Raw genomic sequence first — 20,273 nt, forward strand, 5'->3', positions numbered from 1 at the left:
TGTTTATATACTGTATTTCCTTGTCAATATAAATTAAGCAATTTATATTTTTTAAATATTTACTTCTTTGGCATTTAACTGGTTAAAAAACCCTAATTATTTTAATTTCCTTATTATAGGTTGTGAATTTGCCCTTTTCATTTTTTGATAATGGTAATGTTTTTCTTCTTTCTATTTTTTTATAAAATTAACTAATGATTATTTATATCATTTTATTGTGTTTTTCTCCATAAAACAAACTCCTTGTCTTATTTTTTAGCTTAATGGTTTTCTAACTTTCAATTTTATCAATCTCTCCTTTGATTTTTTATTTCTAATTTTTTTTAACTGGTGATTTTTAATTTGTTCTTCTTCTAGATTTTTTGTTACTCAATTCATTAATCTACTTTTTCTTCTGTATTATTGATGTATTTTGAGATAGAAAAGCTTCCCTAAACACTGCTTTGACTGTCAAATATAACCCCCAAATTTTATATATTCTATTTTTGTTTTCAATTCTTTTTTAAAAATTGGTATTTAGTGGTTATTGTTTTATTGATTGTTTTGATGATTTGTTCTTTAACCACTCATTCTTTAAGAAGGTATTTAATTTCAAATTAATTTTAGTCTTTTTTCTACAGTCTTTTTAGCATAATTTTATTGTATTATCATATGAAAAGGATACATTTTATATTTTCTTTTTTGATATTGTTCTGAGGCTTTTATGCCCTATTATATGGTCAGTTTCTGTGAAGTTGACAAGTACTGCTATGAGAAATGTATATTCCTTTTTATTTCCATTCGGTCTTCTCCAGAGGTCTATCAAATCAAACTTTTCTAAAATTTTATTCACCTACTTAATTTCTTTGTTTAATTTTTTATTTGATTTATGTAAACCTGAGAGGGGGAGGTTAATGTCCCCTAATAATAAAATTTTGTAGTCTATTTCTTCTTGTAACTCATAAATTTTTCTTTAGGAATTTGGATGCTATGCCATTTGTTGCACATATATTTAATATTGATATTATGTCATTGCATATGGTACCTTTGAGCTATATATAATTTCCTGATTTCTTAATTATATCAATTTTTACTTCTGCTTTATCTGAGATCATAATGGCCACCCCTGCTTTTTTAACCTTGACTGAAGCATAATATATTCTGCTCTAGCTCTTTTAACTTAATCTATGTGTTTCCATGTTTTAAATGTGTTTCTTATAGATGCATATTGTGGGATTTTGACTTTTAATACACTCTGCTATCCTGTTTATCCTGTTCAGTTGTAATTACTATGAATTTCCCTCCATCTTCTTTTCTACATTTATCTTTTTCTTTCTCTCCTTTCAACCTTTTACTGTTCACAAATGTTTTGCTTCAGACTACTACTTTCCTCAGTTCACCTTTCCTTTTGTTTGTTCTTCCCCTTTTCTTTTTCCTCTTCCCCATTTACATCTGGGGTCAGAGCCAAGATGATTGAATAGAAGCAAGGAAGTTCAAAACCACCATGATAATTCTTTCCAACCATTCTTAAAATAAAGCCACAAAACAAATACAGGAGTGAAAGCACCAACAAGGAGACACAATGAAACAACTTTCAAGAAGAGAAAAACCTAAAAGATAGGCAGAGAATATCTGGGGAACTGGGGTGAGAGTGGAGCACAAACAGCATGAGATTACAATAAGGAGTGAGGATCAAGCCAAGGGTGAGCCACCAACCCCCCCAACCCATACCACACCACCCCATCTGCTGTGCCATGTTCTGAACTTGAGGCCAAGCAAACATCCAGACCCTGGGACCCTGCCTGGGCAAATAGAGTTCTAAGCCAATATACACTCCTTGGAATTCCAAGCAAGCCTGCAGTGAAGTCTGAAGTTCCAGCCCAGGGCAGTCTTTGCTAAAGCAAACTGATCTTTGTGGAGCCAGAGCAAAGCCAGGAGTCCCAGTCTTGGCCTGTGGCAAGGACTTACATGCCAGTTTTGGGTAGTTGGTAGACCCAAAGCTGTGGCCCCCTGATTATCATGCTGAAAACTCAGGGCAGAACCCCAAGGTAGGCAATCTACTCTGCACCTGACTAGATCAAGCCCAGAGTGAGACCCAAAGCCTACATAAACCTAAGCCTGAGGCTAGATTTTGAGCTATCAGCATCTCAAGGGTTAATTGAATTAGCAGTGGGAGGTTGCTCTCAGAGCTCTGAGCCCTTAGGCCATTATATAGAATTACAACTGATAAAAACCCAATAATGAAGCTCAGGGTAGCATAAAGGAAGACTGAAGTTTAGAAGGATACCCTAACCTCCTACAGAACAGAGCCTACCTATAAAAAAAAAGTTGGGAAAATGATCAGACAATGAAAAAAAGCACCTAACTATGGAAAATTTTTATGGAGACAAAGAGCAAGGTATAGACACAGAAGGGAACAGTGAAAGCAAAGCAAATACATGCAAAGTCAAAAAGAAAAAAATATTAATTAGACACAGATTCTGGAAAACCTCAAAAAGAACTTCAAAAACCAATTAAGAGGGGCAGAGAAAAAATGGAGTAGAGAAATGAAAGCAATGCAAGGAAAAATGGAAAAGGAGGTTCAAAAGCTGATGGAAGAAAATCAGTCCTTGCAAATTAGAATCCAGCAACTAGAAGCTAATGATTTCATGAGACATCAAAAAACAATAAAACAAAATCAAAAGAATGAAAAAAAAAACATGAAATGACTCTTTGAAAAAACAACTGAAATGGAAAATAGATCCAGGAGAGACAATTTAAGAATTATTGGACTACCTGAAAGCCAGGATCTTGGATTTCATAATACAGGAACTTATCAAAGAAAACCCCTCAGGTATTCTTGAAAAAGAAAGTAAAATAGAAATTGAAAGAATCCACAGAACATCTCCAGACCTAAATCCTCAAATGACAACTTCCAGGAATATAATAGTTAAATTCAAGAGCACCTAGATCAAGGAGATAATACTGCAAATAGCCAGAAAGAAACAATTCAAATAGCATAGGTCCAATGAACTTCTATCTCTTGTTTAATTATTCATTCTTCCCCTATCCTATTATTTTTTCCTATACTCCCCTAATTTGCTTTTTGTTTTAAAGAATGTGAAAATTCTTGTATTGATTTTATTTGTACATTGTTTAATAAAATAATTACCAGGACAAAAAAAATTCAGTATTATCCTATAGAAAGTATTAATAAATACATGTTCAAGCTTAAGGACATGATTCTCTCCACTACTCTCTATTTTACCTATGTACCTTAGATTTAAGAAACAAATTTTAAGGACTTCCGGTTAAGATGGTGGCTTAGAGAAAGCTAAAGTTCAGATCTCCAGAAAACCCTTCCCGACTGATCTCAAACTATAAGCTCCTAAGGCGCCGAAATTCAAAACGATCAACAGCACAGACCCTGGGAACCCTCCTCCTGGACCTGGACCCGGATCAAAAGGTACGGCTCCCCTCAAAAGCCAGAACCCGAGATCACTCGGACCTAAGGGGTAGGAGCGCAGAGTCCAAGGCTCCGGGAAGCCGCAGCCCGGCCTGGCTCAGAGAGCAGGGTCCTCGGAACAACAACCCTCAGGGCCTTCTATCCGAGTCCCAGTGAAAGTCACTGCCTGGAGCAAGACAGCCTCAGGGGCTGGATCCTGCTATCCAAGTCTCAGTGAAAGTCCCTGCCCTCGGAGCTTGGGGAAGCTGCAGCCCATCCCCCCGCAGGCCGACGAAACAGCCTCACGGCCAGCGATTCTGAAGGCAACTTCCGGAAATCAACGTGGTCCGACCCTTCCATTCCAGTTCCAGTGAGGCATATTCAGTTTAACCCAGGGAAAGCTCATAGAACGGACAATTTGCCCAGGACTAAAGCCTCTGAACACCAGACAAAGATATGAAAAGCTAATCCTCCACATTCAGAGATGGCAAACTCCACAGAAGCACAGAAGCCCCAAAATACCAAGAAAAATAAGAAGAAAGGGGCGACTTTGGACACATTCTATGGAGCCAAAATACAAAATTCAGAGCAGATAGAAGAAGATATACAAGAAAATGCTCCAAAATTTTCCAAAGGAAATGGAAACTCTCCACAACCCCATGAAGAATTTGAATCAGAAATGACCAAAAAGATGGAAGCCTTCTGGGAGAAAAAGTGGGAAATAATGCAAAAGAAATTCACGCATCTACAAAACCAGTTTGACCAAACTGTAAAAGAAAACCAGGCTTTAAAGCAAGAACTAATAAAGCAAAGCCAAAACACCAAGAAATTAGAAGAGAACATAAAATATCTACCGACAAGGTGATAGATCTGGAAAATAGAGGGAGAAGGGATAATTTAAGAATAATTGGACTCCCAGAAAAGCTAGAAATAAACACCAAACTGGACATGGTGATACAAGATATAATCAAAGAAAATTGCCCAGAGATTCTAGAACAAGGGGGCAATACAGCCACTGACAGAGCTCACAGAACACCTTCTACACTAAACCCCCAAAAGACAACTCCCAGGAATGTAATTGCCAAATTCCAAAGCTATCAAACAAAAGAAAAAATCCTACAGGAAGCCTGAAAAAGACAATTTAGATATAAAGGAATGCCAATCAGGGTCACACAAGACCTTGCAAGTTCTACTCTGAATGATCGTAAGGCATGGAACATGATCTTCAGAAAGGCAAGAGAGCTGGGTCTCCAACCAAGAATCAGCTACCCAGCAAAACTAACTATATACTTCCAAGGGAAAGTATGGGCATTCAACAAAATAGAAGACTTCCAACTTTTTGCAAAGAAAAGACCAGAGCTCTGTGGAAAGTTTGATACCGAAAATCAAAGAGCAAGGAATACCTGAAAAGGTAAATATTAAGGAAAGGGGAAAAATGTTATCTTCTTCTTTTACTCAAACTCTCTTCTATAAGGACTACATTTATATCAATCTATGTACACTAATATGTGGGGAAAATGTAATGTATAAATAGGGGGTAAAGAAAGACCAAATAGAATAATGGTTCTCACACAAAGATTCACATGGGAAGGGGAGGGGAAGAAAACTCCTATAAGAAGGAGAGGAAGAGAGGGGGGGGTTTACTTAAACCTCAATCTCAGGGAAATCAACTCTGAGAGGGAAAAACATCCAGATCCATTGGGATCTTGAATTCTATCTTACCCAACAAGGGTAAGGAGAAGGGAAAACCAAGGGGGGGAGGGGGGGAGGGAGAACAAAAAGGGAGGGAAAGAGAGGGGGGAGCAGGAGGGAAGAAAAAGGGAGGGACTAAAAAGGGAAACATCAAAGGAGGGGACAAGGGGGACTGATTCAAAGTAAATCACTGGACTAAAAGGTAGAGCCAAAGAAGAAAAGGTTAGAATTAGGGAAGGCAATCAAAATGACAGGGAGTCCACAAATGACAATCATAACTTTGAACGTGAATGGGATGAACTCACCCATAAAACGTAGACGAATAGCAGAATGGATTAGAATCCAAAACCCTACCATATGTTGTCTTCAAGAAACACACACGAGGCAGGTTGACACCCACAAGGTCAGAATTAAAGGATGGAGTAAGACCTTCTGGGCCTCAACTGATAGAAAGAAGGCAGGAGTGGTAATCATGATATCTGATAAAGCCAATGCAAAAATAGACCTGATCAAAAGGGATAGGGAAGGTAATTATATTTTGTTAAAAGGGACTATAGACAATGAGGAAATATCACTAATCAACATGTATGCACCAAATAATATAGCACCCAAATTTCTAATGGAGAAACTAGGAGAATTGAAGGAAGAAATAGACAATAAAACCATACTAGTGGGAGACTTAAACCAACCATTATCAAATTTAGATAAATCAAATCAAAAAATAAATAAGAAAGAGGTAAAAGAAGTGAATGAAATCTTAGAAAAATTAGAATTAATAGACATATGGAGAAAAATAAATAGGGATAAAAAGGAATACACCTTCTTCTCAGCACCACATGGCACATTCACAAAAATTGACCATACACTAGGTCACAGAAACATGGCATACAAATGCAGAAAAGCAGAAATAATGAATGCAGCCTTCTCAGATCACAAGGCAATAAAAATAATGATTAGTAATGGTACATGGAAAACCAAATCTAAAACCAATTGGAAATTAAACAATATGATACTCCAAAACCGTTTAGTTAAAGAAGAAATCATAGAAACAATTAATAATTTCATCAAGGAAAATGACAATGGCGAAACATCCTTTCAAACCTTTTGGGATGCAGCCAAAGCGGTAATCAGAGGTAAATTCATATCCCTGAATGCTTATATTAACAAACAAGGGAGAACAGAGATCAATCAATTGGAAATGCAAATGAAAAAACTGGAAAGCGATCAAATTAAAAACCCCCAGCAGAAAACCAAAGTAGAAATCCTAAAAATTAAGGAAGAAATTAATAAAATCGAAAGTGATAGAACTATTGATTTAATAAATGAGACAAGAAGCTGGTACTTTGAAAAAACAAACAAAATAGACAAGGTACTGGTCAATCTAATTAAAAAAAGGAAGGAAGAAAAGCAAATTCACAGCATTAAAGATGAAAAGGGGGACAGCACCTCTGATGAAGAGGAAATTAAGGCAATCATTAGAAATTACTTTGCCCAATTATATGGCAATAAATATACCAACCTAGGTGATATGGATGAATATTTACAAAAATACAAACTGCCTAGACTAACAGAAGAGGAAATAGAATTCTTAAATAATCCCATATCAGAAATTGAAATCCAACAAGCCATCAACGAACTTCCTAAGAAAAAATCCCCAGGGCCTGATGGATTCACCTGTGAATTCTATCAAACATTCAGAGAACAGTTAATCCCAATACTATACAAACTATTTGACATAATAAGCAAAGAGGGAGTTCTACCAAACTCCTTTTACGACACAAACATGGTACTGATTCCAAAGCCAGGCAGGTCAAAAACAGAGAAAGAAAACTATAGGCCAATCTCCCTAATGAATATAGATGCAAAAATCTTAAATAGGATACTAGCAAAAAGACTCCAGCAAGTGTTCAGAAGGATCATTCACCATGATCAAGTAGGATTCATACCAGGGATGCAGGGCTGGTTCAACATTAGGAAAACCATCCACATAATTGACCACATCAACAAGCAAACTAGCAAGAACCACATGATTATCTCAATAGACGCAGAAAAAGCCTTTGATAAAATACAACACCCATTCCTATTAAAAACACTAGAAAGCATAGGAATAGAAGGGTCATTCCTAAAAATAATAAACAGTATATATCTAAAACCATCAGCTAATATCATCTGCAATGGGATAAACTAGATGCATTCCCAATAAGATCAGGAGTGAAACAAGGATGCCCATTATCAACTCTACTATTTGACATTGTACTAGAAACACTAGCAGTAGCAATTAGAGAAGAAAAAGAAATTGAAGGCATCAAAATAGGCAAGGAGGAGACCAAGTTATCACTCTTTGCGGATGACATGATGGTCTACTTAAAGAATCCTAGAGATTCAACCAAAAAGCTAATTGAAATAATCAACAACTTTAGCAAAGTTGCAGGATACAAAATAAACCCACATAAATCATCAGCTTTTCTATATATCTCCAACACAGCTCAGCAGCAAGAACTAGAAAGAGAAATCCCATTCAAAATCACCTTAGATAAAATAAAATACCTAGGAATCTACCTCCCAAGACAAACACAGGAACTATATGAACACAACTACAAAACACTCGCCACACAACTAAAACTAGACTTGAACAAATGGAAAAACATTAACTGCTCATGGATAGGACGAGCCAATATAATAAAAATGACCATCCTACCCAAACTTATTTATCTATTTAGTGCCATACCCATTGAACTACCAAAATACTTCTTCACTGATTTAGAAAAAACCATAACAAAGTTCATTTGGAAGAACAAAAGATCAAGGATATCCAGGGAAATAATGAAAAAAAAAAACACATATGATGGGGGCCTTGCAGTCCCTGACCTAAAACTATATTACAAAGCAGCAGTCATCAAAACAATTTGGTCCTGGCTAAGAAACAGAAAGGAAGATCAGTGGAATAGACTGGGGGAAAGCGACCTCAGCAAGACAGTATACGATAAACCCAAAGATCCCAGCTTTTGGGACAAAAATCCACTATTCGATAAAAACTGCTGGGAAAATTGGAAGACAGTGTGGCAAAGATTAGGAATAGATCAACACCTCACACCCTACACCAAGATAAATTCAAAATGGGTGAGTGACTTAAACATAAAGAAGGAAACCATAAGTAAATTGGGTAAACACAGAATAGTATACATGTCAGACCTTTGGGAGGGGAAAGGCTTTAAAACCAAGCAAGAAATAGAAAGAATCACAAAATGTAAAATAAATAATTTTGACTACATCAAACTAAAAAGCTTTTGTACAAACAAAACCAATGTAACTAAGATCAGAAGGGAAACAACAAATTGGGAAAAAATCTTCATAGAAACCTCTGACAAAGGTTTAATTACTCATATTTATAATGAGCTAAATCAATTGTACAAAAAATCAAGCCATTCTCCAATTGATAAATGGGCAAGGGAAATGGATAGGCAGTTCTCAGATAAAGAAATCAAAACTATTAACAAGCACATGAAGAAGTGTTCTAAATCTCTTATAATCAGAGAGATGCAAATCAAAACAACTCTGAGGTATCACCTCACACCTAGCAGATTGGCTAACATAACAGCAAAGGAAAGTAATGAATGCTGGAGGGGATGTGGCAAAGTAGGGACATTAATTCATTGCTGGTGGAGTTGTGAACTGATCCAACCATTCTGGAGGGCAATTTGGAACTATGCCCAAAGGGCGACAAAAGAATATCTACCCTTTGACCCAGCCATAGCACTGCTGGGTCTGTACCCCAAAGAGATAATGGACACAAAGACTTGTACAAAAATATTCATAGCTGCGCTCTTTGTGGTGGCCCCAAACTGGAAAACGAGGGGATGCCCATCAATTGGGGAATGGCTGAACAAACTGTGGTATATGTTGGTGATGGAATACTATTGTGCTAAAAGGAATAATAAAGTGGAGAAGTTCCATGGAGACTGGAACAACCTCCAGGAAGTGATGCAGAGCGAGAGGAGCAGAACCAGGAGAACATTGTACACAGAGACTAATACACTGTGGTATAATCGAACGTAATGGACTTCTCCATTAGTGGCGGTGTAATGTCCCTGAACAACTTGCAGGGATCCAGGAGAAAAAAACACCATTCATAAGCAAAGGATAAACTATGGGAGTGGAAACACCGAGGAAAAGCAACTGCCTGAATACAGAGGTTTAGGGGACATGACAGAGGATAGACCCTAAATGAACACTCTAATGCAAATACTATCAACAAAGCAATGGGTTCAAATCAAGAAAACATCTAACGCCCAGTGGACTTACGCGTCGGCTATGGGGGGTGGGGGGGGGAGGAAAAGAAAATGATCTATGTCTTTAACGAATAATGCTTGGAAATGATCAAATAAAATATATTTTAAAAAAAGAAACAAATGTTAAACATTCTCTTCTTCTTTTGTTAGATCTTTATTGTTACCTGGATCTACGGATATTTCAAATGTTATTCAAATGAGTCAGAAAGTGAAGTTTAAAAGTGCACATTATTACCTCAATAAAACTTCATATAGAATATCTTGCTATCCACCATGTTAAAAGAGCCATTCTTTTCCACAATCAAATCATGCTCTTAATATTTTTGGTTCTACTTTAACAGTTTTTGAGTGGCTGTACTCATTGTGATTTAAATTTTTTTTTTTGCTATTTATTTCTCCCTAGAACAGTACTATTTGAGTTCAAGTATTTATATGGAGTAGTGCTAAAACCTAAAACTACTTAACCCCCCTCATTTTTTCTGAAAGATCCACTTCCAGAATGACTAACCTCCATTTCCCCTAGGAATAGGGGTAAAGAAACTAAACCTGATACATCACCAATTTCCTCAGAATTCAATACAGTTACAATGAAATTATTTTAATATGTTCCAAAATAGCCAACTAGATAAAGGTAATCAATATTTTACAGAGAAGCAAATATAGTCTTCCTTTAGACGAATACTTTTTATCTGAACCATGATAGAAACTAAGATATTGAAAAAGTCTGTCCCAATCATATTAAAACTTGATTTGTGCAAATTTGCCACAAAGAGATTTTTCAGGCACACATTAAAATAAGGTAACACAGCAAAATTTTGATTGTGTCTGCAGGCATGTGTTGTTGTTTTATTTTAAATTTTAAAAATTCCCACATGTGTATACATAAGACATACAATTAACAGTCACCTAGCCAGTGGTGTCTTTTTTATATATTCAAATAGTTTATCATCTGCAATGGTCCTCTTAAAAGAGAACAAGGTAATTTTAAAATGCCTTTAATGTGGACTTTTCTAGACCCACGTTTTTACATTCTATGAATTTCTATGAGAAATTCTATGAATTTTCTCATATTCAACAAATCAATTGAAATGATTCAAGTTATCCCACCATTTATTATTATTTTTAGAGTGTAACTATTATTGTTTTTAGTCAATTTAGAACATTATTCCTTGGTTACAAGAATCATATTCTATCCCTCCTTCCCCTCCCCCCAGCATTCCCGTAGCCTACATGCAATTCCACTGGGTATTACATATATCCTTGATCAGAACCTATTTCTATGTTGCTGATGTTTGCACTAAGATGTTTACTTAAAGTCTATATCCCCAATCATATCCCCCTCGACCCATGTAGTCAAGTAGTTGCTTTTCTTCAGTGTTTCTACTTCCACAGTTTTTCCTCTGAATGTAGATAGTGTGCTCTTTCTCATAGATGACCTCTGGGTTGTTTAGGATCACTACATTGCAGCTAATGGAGGAGTCCATTACTTTCTATTGTACCACAGTGTATCAGTCTCTGTGTACAATGTTCTCCTGCTTCTGCTCATCTCATTCTGCATCAATTCCTGGAGATCATTCCAGTTCACATGGAATTCCTCTAGTTTATTATTTCTTTGAGCACAATAATATTCCATCACCAAAATATAACACAATTTGTTCAGGCATTCCCCAATTGAAGGGCATCCCCTTATTTTCCAATATTTTGCCACCACAAAGAGCGCAACTATGAATAATCTTGTACAAGTCTTCTTCCTTATTATCTCTTTGAGGGTACAAACCCAGCAGTGCTATGGCTGGATCAAAGGGCAGAAAGTCTTTTAGTGCCCTTTGGGCATAGTTCCAAATTGCTCCCCAGAATGTTTGGATCAATTCACAACTCCACCAGCAATGCATTACTGTCCCAACTTTGCCACATCCCCTCCAACATTCATTACTTTCCATTGCTGTCATGTTAGCCAATCTGCTAGGTTTGAGGTGGTACCTTAGAGTTGTTTTCATTTGCATCTCTATGATTATAAGAGATTTAGAAAACATTTTCATGTGCTTATTAATAGTTTTGATTTATATAACTGAAAATTGCCTATTCATGTCCCTTGCCTATTTATCAATTGGAGAATGGCTTGATTTTTTGTACAATTGATTTAGCTCTTTATAGATTTGAGTAATTAGACCTTTGTCAGAGGTTTTGTTATGAAGATTGTTTCCCAGGTTGTTGCTTCCCTTCTAATTTGGTTGCATTGGTTTTGTTTGTACAAAACCTTTTTAATTTGAGGTAATAAAAATTATTGATTTTACATTTTGTGATTTTTTTCTACCTCTTGCTTGGTTTTAAAATCTTTCCTTTCCCAAATGTCTGACATGTATACTATTCTGTGTTCACCTAATTTACTTATGGTTTCCTTCTTTATGTTCAAGTCATTCACCCATTCTGAGTTTATCTTGGTGTCGGGTGTGAGGTGTTGATCCAAACCTAATCTCTCCTATAATGTCTTCCAATTTTCCCAGCAGTTTTTATCAAATAGTGGATTTTGGTCCCAAAAGCTGGGATCTTTGGACTTGTCATAGACTGTCTTGCTGAGGTCACTTACCCCAAGTCTATTCCACTGATCCTCCTTTCTATCTCTTAGCCAGTACCAAATTGTTTTGATGACCATGGTTTTAGAGTATAGTTTAAGATCTGGTACTCCTAGGCCCCCTTCCTTTGCAGTTTTTTTTTTCATTATTTCCCTGGACATCCTTGATCTTGTGTTCTTCCAAATGAACTTATGTTTTTTTCTAATTCAGTAAAAACATTTTTTGGTAGTTTGATGGGTATGGCACTAAATAAGTAAATAAGTTTGGGTAGGATGGTCATTTTTATTATGTTATCTTGTCCTACCCATGAGCAGTTAATGTTTTTCTAATTGTTTAGATATAGTTTTGTGTGGAGAGTGTTTTGTAGTTGTGTTCATATAGTTCCTGTGTTTGTTTCAGCAGATAGATTCCCAAATATTTTATATTGTCTTGGGTGATTTTAAATGGAATTTCTCTTTCTAAGCCTTGCTGCTGAGATGTGTTGGAGATATATAGAAATGCTCATCACTTTTGTGAGTTTATTTTGTATCCCACAACTTTGCTAAAGTTGTTGATTATTTTCACTAGTTTTTTAGTTGATTCTCTAGGATTCTTTAAGTAGACCATCATATATTCCACAAAGAATGATAGCTTGGTCTCCTCCTTGCCTATTTTAATACCTTCAATTTCTTTTTCTTCTCTAATTGCTACTGCTAGTGTTTCTAGTACAATGTTAAATAATAGCTGTGATAATGGGCATCCTTGTTTCACTCTTGATCTTATTGGGAATGCATCTAGTTTATCCCCATTGCAGATGATGTTTGCTAATGGTTTTAGATAAATACTGTTTATTATTTTTAGGAAAGGCCCTTCTATTCCTATACTTTCTAGTGTTTTCAATAGGAATGAGTGTTGTATTGTGTCACTGGCTTTTTCTGCATCTATTGAGATAATCATGTGATTTTTGTTGGTTTGCTTGTTGAAATTGTCAATTATGTGGATGGTTTTCCTAATATTAAACCATCCTTGCATTCCTGGTACAAATCCCACCTGATCATAATGAATAACCCTCATCATAACTTGCTGGAGTCTTTTTGCTAATATCCTATTTAAGATTTTTGCATTTATATTCATTAGGGAGATTGTTCTATAGTTTTCTTTCTCTTTTTTTGACCTGCCTGGCTTTGGAATCAGTACCATATTTGTGTCATAAAAGTAATTTGGTAGATCTCCTTCTTTGCTTATTAAGTCAAATAGTTTGTATAATATTGGGATTAGTTGTTCTTTGAATGTTTGATAGAATTCACTTGTGAATCCATCAGGCCCTGGGAATTTTTTCTTAGGGAGTTCTTTGATGACTTGTTCAATTTCTTTTTCTGATATCAGATTATTTAAGAATTCTATTTCTTCTCCTGTTAATATAGGCAATTTATATTTTTGTAAATATTCATCCATATCACCTAGATTGGCATATTTGTTGCCATATAATTGGGCAAAGAAGTGTTTAATGATTGCCTTAATTTCCTCTTCATTTGAGGTGAGGTCTCCCTTTTCATCTGTGATACTGTTGATTTGGTTTTCTTCTTTCCTTTTTTAAAAAATTAGATTGACCAGTACGTTGTCTACTTTGTTTGTTTTTCTCAAAATACCAGCTTCTAGTCTTATGTATTAGTTCAATAGTTTTCACTTTTGATTTTATTAATTTCTCCCTTAATTTTTGGAATCTCTAATTTAGTTTTCTTCTGGGGATTTTTGATTTGTTTACTTTCAAGTTTTTTTATTTGCATGTCCAATTCATTGACCACTTCCCTCCCAATTTGTTAATATATGTACTCAAAGATATAAATTTCCCCTGAGTACTGCTTTGGCTGCATCCCATAGGTTTTGAAAGGATGTCTCATCATTGTCATTTTCTGCAAAGAAATTATTGTTTCTATGATTTGTACTCTAACTAACCAATTTTGGAGAATTATATTATTTAATTTACAATTTCTTTTTGATTTGCCTCTCCATGTACCCTTACTGATTATTTTCATTGCCTTATGATCTGAAAAGGTTGCATTTATTATTTCTGCTTTTCTGCATTTGTTTGCCATGTTTTTATGCCCTAGTACATGGTCAATCTTTGTGAATGTACCATGTGTTGCTGAAAGGAAGGTGTATTCCTTTTTGTCCCTATATATTTTTCTCCTTATGTCTATTAACTCTAATTTTTCTAAGATTTCATTCACTTCTCTTACCTCTTCCTTATTTATTTTTTTATTTGATTTATCTAAATTTGGTAGTGGTAAGTTCTTATCTCCTACTAGTATAGTTTTACTATCTATTTCCTCCTTCAATTCCACTAGTTTCTCCTTTAGAAATGTGCATGTTATACCATTTGGTGCATACATGATGAGTACTGATATTTCCTCAATGTCTATACTCCCTTTTATCAGGATGTATTTACCTTCCCTATCCCTTTTAACCAGTTCTATTTTTCCTTTGTCTTTGTCAGATGTCATGATTGCAACTCCTGCCTTATTTCTTTCAGTTGAGGCCCAATAGGTTTTGTTCCAACCTTTCATTCTAACCTTGTATCTATCTGCCTCAGGTGTTTTTCTTGTAGACAATATATGGTAGGATTTTGGATTCTAATCCACTCTCCTCTTTGTTTTCATTTTAGGGTGAGTTCATCCCATTCACATTCAAAGTTATGATTGTCACTTGTGTATTCCCCAGCATTTTGATATCCTCTCCTAGTTCTGTCCTTTCTTCTTTTGCTATATCATTTTAAACCAGTGGTTTACTTCTAATCAATACCTTCAATCCTCTCCGTTGATATGCTTTCCTTTCTGCACCCTCCTTTTTTCTCTTCTTGTTTTTTTAAGGTCTGTTAAGTTCCCTCCCCCCTCTTCCCCCCCTTTTTGTACTCACCCTCCTCTACCCCCATTAATTTTCCCTTCTCACTTTTCCCATAAGATAGGACAGAATTTAAGACCCCAATGGATCTAGATGCTTTTCCCTCTCAGAACTGATTTCAATGAAAGGTTTAAGTATTACCTATTAGCACTCTCTTCCTGTCCTACTTATAAGAGTATTCTTACCCTCCCCTTCCCGTGCATATATTTGTGTGATAAAGATTATCCTATTTATTTTATTTCTTCAAGTATCTCTTGTTGCCATTTTCGATTCCCCCCTTGCTTTTTCTTTTTTTATATGTATCTTTTTTATAGTACTTCTTACATCAATCTCTTCCTGTGAATGATTCTTCTAATATTATAATAGTGAATACAATTTTTGAGAGTTAAAAAATTATTTCCCCATATATATATAATTTGATCTAATTGTAGCCCTTAAAGAAGAAAGTTTGAATAAAAAAAACCATTTCCCCCTTTTCCCACAAAGATGTGTTTGGATATCAAACTTTCCACTTAGTTCTGGTCTTTTCTTTACAAATACTTGGATATCTTCTATTTTGTTGAATGTCCATACTTTCCCCTGGAAGTATATAGTCAGTTTTGATGGATTGGTTGAAGACCCAATTCTCTTGCTTTTCTGAATATCATATTCCAAGCCTTGTAGTCCTTTAGTGTGGAAGCTGACAGAACTTGTGTGATCCTGATTGGTACTTCTTGATATCTGAATTGTCTCTTTTTGGCTTCTTATAAAAATTTCTCCTTAGCTTGGGAGCTCTTGAATTTGGCAATTATATTCCTGGGAATTGTCTTTTGAGAATTGAGTGTAGAGGGTGTTCTATGAACTCTTTCAAAGTCTATTTTGTCCCCTTGTCCAAGAATATCAGAGCAGTTTTCTTGGATAATTTCTTTTAATATGATGTCAAGATTTCTGTTTATTTCTGGGTTTTCAGGTAGACCAATGATTCTCAAATTGTCTCTTCATGCTCTATTTTCCTGATCTATCATCTTTTTTCAGTGAGATATTTTATGCTTTTGTCTATTTTTGTCAGGCTTTTGACTTTGCTTTATTAATTCTTGCTGTTTTGCAAGATCATTGACTTCCAGTTGCCTAATTCTGGTCTTTAGTGACTGGTTTTCTTTTTTGGTTTGGTCTATTCTGCTTTTCGTGGATTCCAGCTGTTTCTCCAATTGGGAGTTCTTGTCCTTTAAACTGTTATTTTATTTTTGAACTATTTCCCACTTTTCTTGCCAGAAGCCTTCCATCTTTTTGATGAGCTCTAATTTAAATTATTCAAGAGCTTGTGGACAATTTCTTTCTTTTTTGGGGGGGAAGATTTTGGTGCATTTATTTGTATTTCCTCTGTAACCTGGGTTTTTTCCACAAAAATTATCCAGGGTCAACCCCTTCTTCTTGTTTTTCTTGGTGTTGGGAAGTTGTTGTTCCTGGGCACTGTTTGCCATTACTGTGGTGGTTTTTCCTTCCCTTTCCTGTTAGAAATCTTAATGAGATGGGCAGACTCTCTGTGTATAGAGCTAAGGAGCAAGGATTTTGGCTGAGGCCAGCTCTCAAGTCTCTGCTGCTTCTGCTGTTTGTTGCCCCTCTCTGTGTTGTCTTCCTGTTGGTGCCCACAGTCTGCGCTCCTCAGACTGCTGGGGCCTCAGGTCTAGTTGTTCTCAGGGGTAGGTCCTTGGTGGTCTCAGTCAGCTGCCAAGGACCCAGAGATGCCCCTCACTCAATCCAGAGGTGCCCCCCTCTCACTCACTGATTCTAGCGTGCACTGGCTCTGACTATGGCTCTGTAGGTTGAGTGGGGGAGGGTGGATCATTTCGTGTTTTTGTTGTAAGTTTTTTCACCCCCTTATGGTGTGGAAATGCCCAAATCCCACATACCTTCAATGCTGCGCCCTACTATAGAGTTCCTTTGTTCATACGAATTTGTTTTTTTTTTTTTGTCTTTTTGAGGTTTATCGGTAGGTAGTGAAGAGAGAAGAGTCCTGCATCTAGACTGCCACCATATTTACCCAGAAGTCCCCACCATTTAAAAAGTCCTAGTGATGATTTTGAACCATGGCGTAATCTTAATTTCCGCATTAGCTGCTTTTTCTAAGAGTTCTTCTAGTTCTTTTTTGGTCACATAACAACAGCTTTTAATCTCATTAGGATCTGGATCTAAGGTTACATTCTTCCTCACAAACAAGATATAGTCATGTTCATGTTCTCCCCAAATGTCCTCATATTGTGCTTTGTAGTAGATTCGTGTTAGATAGGAAATATCTTCTGGAGGAACCTGTTCCATGGGGATCCGGAGTTCAGCCTTTAAACGTCTCTGAGCTGCCTGCCTTATTCCTATGGAATTATTTTCTTCCAATTCTACCAGAGTGCTTAGTGGATAAGCAAACAATAAGTGTTTGTAAAACAACCTGGAAAAGTAATTTTAGCATCTGATCTCTGCTTCAGTACTAATTTGTTTTCTGTATTAAATAAAAAGATGCTAAACTTTCGATGTAATAGTCCTTTATCAATGTTTTCATTCAGGTGGCAATTCTTTTTGATCTCTGCACTGATCTTACTGTCATTTTCACCAATAAGAATGCACATCTCTGCCAGGAGCTGAACTTGCTGCTCATCCAGATTGGTCGTGTTGATTTTGTGCATTGTTGCAATATGTTTAATCCTTCCCAAGAAGCCCACCCTCCCCCTGAAGTCCTGGTGCTGTGGTTCGGCTCTGCAGACTGAACCGCTGGACCAGGAGTTAGATATCTCAGCACTGAGACTACTACTGCGGCTGCTCAAGAGAAGCAAAGCCCCCAAGTTTGTTTATATTATCCTTTATGTTTAAATCATGTATCTATTTTGTATGTGTATGTATGTATGTATGTGGTGTCAGATGCCAATCTATGCCTAGTTTCTTGTAGACTACTTCCTGGTTTTCCTAGCAATATTTTTTTCAAATAGTAGTTCTTTCTCCAGTCGCTGGGATGTTTATATTACTTTCAAAAAGATCTTATTTTAGGAGCATAGTCTCTTTGCCCTTAGTCTCTATGACCTTTAGCTAAGCTATAGGTTTCTTCATGGTAATGTGTGAATTTCAACTTAGAGCTGAACTCTAAGGAGGATTCCCCATACATGATAAGGTACTCCAGATGTTCCTTTTGGCAGATGACATTGTGCCATTTTCATCAAATCACAGAAAACTGTAGAGGCTCCAAAAAGAGATATTAATGATTCAAAGAAGCTTGGCCTATTCATCTGCACAGAAAAGCTCAAGTAAATGAAAAGTGTCTGTTGCCCAGATTTCAATATGCATTTGGAGCAACACGATAAAGCATGTGTGTGTGTGTGTGGGTGTGCGTGCACGCATGTGTGTGAACACATATATATTGTATTTTATTTATTTTTAAACCCTTACCTTCTGTCTTAGAATCAATACTGGGTATTGGTTCCAAGGCAGAAGAGTGGTAAGGGCTAGGCAATGGGGGTTAAGTGACTTGCCCAAGGTCACACAGCTAGGAAGTGTCTGAGGCCACATTTGAACCCTGGACCTGTCATCTCTAGGCCTGGCTCTCAATCACTGAGCTACCCAGCTGCTTCCACATATATATTTTAGATAGCTCAACTGGACAATAAGTTGAGGCTAGAAATTAGTTACTTTCAGAAAGCTACAAAGCTCTTTTACTCACTCTGAATTTCCCATAGAAACAAAGACCCATCTTTTCAACACTGTTATTTTCCCACTATTGCTATATGACAGTAATAATATATGATATAATATAGATATTATATTTTGTATATATAAATATAATATAATAAAATAAAATAAACATAATAAAAATATAATAAACATAAAATAAATATAATATAACATAACATAATATAATATAATATATTGTAATATAATATAATATAATAAATATACTATAACATAACATAACATAACATAATATAATATAATATATTATAATGTAATGTAATGTAATATAATATAATATAATAAATATACTATACTATACTATAATATAATATAACATAACATAACATAATATAATATAATATATTATAATGTAATGTAATATAATATAATATAATAAATATACTATACTATACTATAATATAACATAACATAATATAATATAATATATTATAATGTAATGTAATGTAATGTAATATAATAAATATACTATACTATACTATAATATAACATAACATAACATAATATAATATAAATATAAAATACATTGTCTCCATAGAACTAAAAATAAGTATCACACATTGAACAATAGAGACTCACAGTAAGTTGAGTTGATTGCAATGTAAGTAGAATTCTGAAGAGTAGGATGTAATAAAAAAAAAACTAGGATAGAAAGGTAGGCAATTCCCCAAAGTTAGGGAATGACAAGTGGAAAAAATAGAGCACTCTATTATGATGTTGAGACAAAACAAAGAAGGAATCCTTCATTTAATATATTCTCCTTCAGAGAGAAGATTTGAGTTATATGGGAAGGGCAGCCACGAATAGATTATGATCTGCATGTTTAGAAGACACTTGAATTGGTGAGTATACACATCCGTTTGAGTACTGAGTCTATTTCGGGATATCTGATACTTGGAAAAATGTGGTATTTAATTCCATTAGTCATCATTGGAACATGGACTTATAACTAGAAGAAATCTGAAAAGTCATTGAGTCTGTTATTTAACAGATAAAGGGTCATTAGAGGCACTAGAAGTCTATAGTCATCAAATGACTTAAATGACAAAGCTGGGGTTTGATCCAAGGTCCTCTTACTGTAAACCCACTGTGCATCAGAATTAATGCCCAAAGTCATTGTCATCATTTATTAAAAACTTATTTTTAGTTACAGAGAATGCAGAAAATGTGAAAGACATGATCCCTCCCCTTAATGAGTTATTTTCTAGTTGGAGGTAATAGATGCTGAAGAAAAGGCATAATGCCACAGAAACTTGCTTTTCTGCCTCGTTTACCTACTCTAAAATATACCATGCTCAGGAAGGAACTGATTTCTCCACTTTACTGGTGCTGGTAGTAGTTTATTCTCAAAACTAGATTCTTACAAAACTATGTTTGAGGAAATATTGGGTTTTCTGGGTCCATTCACTTTTGTAGCAGAGGAGTTGATTCAGAGAGAGAGGTGTCAAGAACTTTGACAGATGCCCTTTATCTTTTTTGCTTTTAGTAAATTCATTTTTTTCCCATTAAACCTTTGAGTTTAAACTTTACTTTAGGTTGAACATTTTGCTACTTAAGGAGAATTATTTATTATCTTAAAATTTAAATGTGCACTTCCGGGTAATCATGGCTGCAATCTAGATGCCACACGCTTCCTCTCCCCGGCACCGAACGAAATAGACTACATCAAAGGAGCATAAAATCACCTTTGGAGGAACAGAAGGACTCCCCAGTACCCCACAGAGGCAA

At 35.6% G+C, this 20,273-nt stretch overlaps 1 protein-coding gene and 1 pseudogene across 5 annotated transcripts in view; both read right to left on the reverse strand.

The window, feature by feature from the left end:
• CCDC175 (coiled-coil domain containing 175) overlaps window positions 1-20,273 on the reverse strand; it is a 117,475-nt gene that overhangs the window by 75,883 nt on the left and 21,319 nt on the right. The gene's annotated exons all lie outside the window — the stretch shown is intronic.
• LOC130456319 (isopentenyl-diphosphate Delta-isomerase 1-like) lies at window positions 15,314-18,526 on the reverse strand (annotated as a pseudogene).

Source organism: Monodelphis domestica, chromosome 1 (genome assembly GCF_027887165.1).
Source record: "Monodelphis domestica isolate mMonDom1 chromosome 1, mMonDom1.pri, whole genome shotgun sequence".
Classification (NCBI taxonomy): domain Eukaryota; kingdom Metazoa; phylum Chordata; class Mammalia; order Didelphimorphia; family Didelphidae; genus Monodelphis; species Monodelphis domestica.